The 5,078-nt window shown below is 33.9% G+C and overlaps 1 pseudogene; it reads left to right on the top strand.

Moving 5' to 3' along the window:
* Positions 1 to 974: 974 nt before the first annotated feature.
* On the top strand, positions 975 to 1,564 carry LOC111521821 (annotated as a pseudogene).
* The last annotated feature ends 3,514 nt before the right edge of the window (positions 1,565 to 5,078 follow it).

Genomic DNA, 5,078 nt, shown 5'->3' with positions numbered 1-5,078 from the left:
CTCATATTTCTCAAGTTACAAAGAAAACTTTCTTAACTCCTAATGTTAAGGTTAACACATTATGCCATTAACTCACTTATATTTTTCTTGATATTGGAAGGCCTATATTCTTTTGCAAGGTAATAATGAGCAGTTCATTATACTATTACCCTTGTTATTATCATCTTCTGTAGCAGCAGACACAGCATCAATGTCTTCATCATCATCATCATCATTATCATCCTCACTGTTATCAACATCACTATTAAGAGATCTGGGACAGCTATATACAACAATCTTTGTCAGGATTTTCACTATGCCTTGATGATTCTATTGGCTTACCTGTCTCTTTCTCTTTTGATGAAAGTTGTCTTAAAGTGTTTGTTTTTCTGTTATTTCTTGCCAGATAGACATTCTTATGTCACTCATTTTCAAATTTGTATTACTAATGTTTGATTTACTGAAGTTCAGATGCCTGATGAATTAGCAGTTAAGGCAATTTTTATTAAACATTTATTTACTAACAGAGTAGCTGACATTATAATGCACACTAAATTATATATATATGCTGTTGCATGTATTACCTCATTGAATTCTTATCAATCCTAATGATATAGCCCTATTATTTAATATATTTTTTATATAAAAAATTTGAGGCAGGAAAAGGTTAAGTAATTTTCTCGTACTCACTTATCAGGTGGTGATGTGTCCAGATTTGAACTGTACTTTGGTCTAACGCTAATACCGAATTCTTATCTGCCCAGCTCTACTCTTATTTATTATGCATGATTATTACTGGTTCTTGTTTTGTCTGTTTGATTTATAATTTTTCATGTTTCTGTATGCCTATGATTGTTCTTCCATGACAGTCAAAAAAATGTAAATTCTCAGACCAAATTCCAAAGGAGTCAGAAGCTGAACAATTTGATGGTGTTATTTGCTCATATATTAATCAAGCAAGGAAGTTTATTATAGAAAGTAGTTACCAAGAGAGCATGGCGGCGGGCGAGCTTGAGGGCGGCAAGCCCCTGAACGGGCTGCTGAATGCGCTAGCCCGGGACACCTTCCACGGGCACCCCGGCATCACAGAGCAGCTGTTACGGAGCCAGCTGTATCCAGAGGTGCCACCCGAGGAGTTCCGTCCCTTTTTGGCAAAGATGAGGGGGATTCTTAAGTCTATTGCATCTGCAGACATGGATTTCAACCAGCTGGAAGCATTCTTGACTGTTCAAACCAAAAAGCAAGGTGGGATCACATCTGACCAAGCTGCTGTCCTTTTCAAATTCTGAAAGAGCCACAAGACAAAAATCCGTGAGAGCCTCATGAACCGGAGCCGCTGGAATAGCGGGCTTCGGGGCCTGAGCTGGAGAGTTGATGGCAAGTCTCAGTCAAGGCATTCAGCTCAAATACACACGCCTGTTGCCATTATAGCGCTGGAATTAGGCAAATATGGACAGAAATCTGAATTTCTACGTTTGAAATTTGATGAGGTCAAAGTCAACCAAATTCTGAAGACGCTGTCAGAGGTAGAAGAAAGTATCAGCACACTGATCAGCCAGCCTAACTGAAGATAACGTATGAAGGAGTTGGAGTTGTTGAAAACAAGGTGTTCATGATCCCTCCCCGCTGACCTTTTTTAAAAAAATTCTTGTGCCCGCATTGGTATTAAATCCTCGCATTCAATCAAAAAAAAAAAAAAAAAAAATAGTTACCAAAAATGAGGAAGTGGACAAAAAGAAAAGGAAAACAATAAAAGCAAGTGGCAAAGAAAAATAGTGAAAAAAGGAATGTTAGTGCATATGTCTCTTAGTTCCACAATTGGATAGTCTTGATTAGCAAGACAACAGATTTCAGTCTATGCAGTCCTTCAATTGTTATCTCCTTGAATAAGCTTAAAACACCTGTCATCCCAAATTTAAAATCCCAATTATTTGAGAAATAAGCTCTGTTAAGTCCTTTCTTATAGGTAAATATGCAATATATTTCTTCAGGAAAAAAGAAGTGCCATTTAAAAAGGATATTTTCTAGTCTTTAGTTAAAAATGCCCAGTATAGACTTGCTTGCATTCTTACCTTTAAACATTGACCAGATATTTGATCTTTACTAAATTATACCTGAAGCTTTCCTTCTACATTTTTGTTTCACTTGAATTATTTTTATATTGAGTTGCTATAGTTTGGTTTGTTTGATCCCTTCAAATGTCATGTTATAATTACATCTCCAGTGTTGAAGGTGGGGTTCAATGGGAGATGCTTGCATCATGGGACTGGATCTGCAATGAACAAACTAATGTTCTCCCTGGGAGGGGGTGATGAATGAGCTCTCACTCGTTAGTTTTCCGTAGAGCTGATTGTTAAGAGGAGCCTGGCACCTCCCCTCTCTCTTGCCTCCTCTCTTGCGTGTAATCTCTACACACTGACTCCCCTTCCTCCTCTGCCATGAATGGAAGTAGCCTGAAGCCCTCATCAGAAGCAGATGCTTCTACTCTGTTTCACACATAGCCTGCAAAACCATGAGCTAAATAAACCCATTCTCTGTCTAAATCACCCAGCCTTGGGCATTTCTTTACAGCAACCCAAAACAGACTAAGACATAAGTCTCCACTGCAGTTCTATATCAGTGTTTAGAATATGCAAAAAATATCAGTAGAACATCAAACTGAGTAATCTACAACTTTAATTCCTACCCAAATTTTCAGGGTTCAAAAAGGAATGGGCCATGCATGGTGGTTCATACCAACAATCCCAGCATTTTGGGAGGCTGAGGAGGGAGAATTGTTTGAGACCAGGAGTCCCAGACCAGCCTGGTAACATAGCAAGACCCGGTCTCCAGTTGAAATGAAAACAAAGAAGAATGTTAGTGCATATGTCTCTTTGTGTTCAAAAATACAATTTATACGTAATATAAATTTCAAAATTAATTCAATTTGTATATTTTACTAATGGTAGATATAATTTATTTACACATATTTTTGTGTTTTTTTCACAGACCAATTATTATACTGAGATGACTAGATAATTCAGCTAAAGAGGAAAAATAATGTGGTGAGCTGTGGCTACTTGAAAAGCTCTAAATTATTTATAACAAACTGTTGCATGGCAGACATGTAGTTTTGTAGTTAGCATGAATAAAATTTGACTTGTTTTTGTTTCAAAAGTTAAATTCAATTAAATACTGATTTCTTTTAAATGTGTTAAATTTGTCATATATTTAAAATTTAAAGTGGAAAATATGGGAATTATCTAAATAAGTATATGTTTTAAAAAATATATTTGAATGATGATCACCTTTCTTTGGCTTAAGATAATTGTGGGGTAGGAGTTAATTCAAATAAAAAATATCAAAAGGCATGGTTATTCTCATTTATTAAAATTGTCTAAAATTAAGACAATTTTTACTTTAAAAGACCACAAAACCTGAAGACTCCTGAGTAAGAAAGGACAACGAATTGAGGTTGTGAAAATTTACATAGTATATTAAAAGCCACAGACAATATATACTTTAATAAAAACTGAAAATATTTTTAAAGTCCAGGGATCACCAGACTCTAGGAATTTGAAAGCTACATCTTTTGTTCAGCTGAGTTCTAACCAGGGACTCTTCTTATTACTTTGTTGCTGCTTCCTAACAAATAGCATGTGGAAATCATCCAGCACTTTGTTAGGAAATCTTCCTCTTAAGACTGTGCTTTTTACTTTATTGACTCCAAAGCTATTATGAAAGACATTTTCCCAGTATTAAAATTCCCATGATCAATGCACAATTCATCTTGGAGATGCTTGTTTCTTTCCTTCCTGTTTTCCTCCTTACCCTTCCTTTATCTTATTTTCTTCACATTGCCTGAGAGAATAAAATGGTCCTTAACATTGACTAAGCCCCACATTATGTAAATGATAATGCTTTCTTGGGCCCAGAGAATTGTAGAGCTCTTGTTGTACTTGCTAGTTCAGGACATTTTAAAATTTGCTTTAGCTTCATTGGATTACACCTTAATTTGACATATAATCTCTCTCTCTCTCTCTCTCTCTCTATATATATATATCTGACAAAATTTCTTAATAAATATGCTACATTATTTTAATCTTAATGATTTTTAAATTTTTTAATTTTACCCAATATTTTAATGATTATGCAAAATTATTTATCTGACAAATGCTTCTGTTTCAATAGTTTTTTAGTGAATTTTGAAAATAATTCATTTGTTTCATTGGTAAAATGAGCCAAACAGAATGTTGCATAATAAAACTTGAGCTGTTACCATGCAATTGAATTAACATACTATTAGATGTGTTAGGTCATAGGTCTAACTTTACAATGTACTAAGTACTTACAGTACAGTGTGGATTTTTATATCTAATAAGAAAGTATAAAAACATTGATATTTTTACATTGAACTTCAAAAATTATAAATACTAAAGATTTAGCATTAATTATCTTTCTTTGGTAGTATATGTTTTGTCTCAACATGACAAAATTTAGGTGGTCTTTAGATTATTTTCCCTGCTGAACTTCACTTTTATCATCCCAACAATTTTATCAAAAAATTTAAAATATTAGTTCAAATTAAAAGCCAAAATTTGAGGGCAAAGGGCTTTCATTGCTAAGAATATAACAGGACTAGTCTCTTTCTCAGTAAAGGCTAATAAAATCACTCTACTTACAATCCAACTCTTATAAACAGTGAATTACAATAATTGTATGTCTAAATAACATACTTAGAAAAAGTATGCCTTAACTAATTCTTATTGCCTTGGAAATATAAAGTACTACAGTTCCTTTCCTCTATGTTCCATTTTTTAAAGTTTTTTAACTAATGCTATTACCTTTACTGATTCTTTTTCAAATTATTCAGTTTTTTTTTTACTTATTGGCATGCTATGTAATTTAAACAAAATACCTAGTATTTTTGACAGTTGTAATTTATAGTAACCATTCACAACACAAATTGATAAGGACAAGAACATCTTTATTTAAAAGAGCTCTCAAAACTGCTTACTGAGCAAACGGGCAGAGTATTCTTCTAGATGCTGTAGTAATTAAGTTAGACACCAGAGGCTGGAACAATTTCTTTTGATTTGATATATCAAGGACCAAATGGA

Source organism: Piliocolobus tephrosceles, chromosome X, assembly GCF_002776525.5.
Source record: "Piliocolobus tephrosceles isolate RC106 chromosome X, ASM277652v3, whole genome shotgun sequence".
Taxonomy (NCBI): domain Eukaryota; kingdom Metazoa; phylum Chordata; class Mammalia; order Primates; family Cercopithecidae; genus Piliocolobus; species Piliocolobus tephrosceles.
This window is presented reverse-complemented; position numbering and strand designations above follow the sequence as displayed.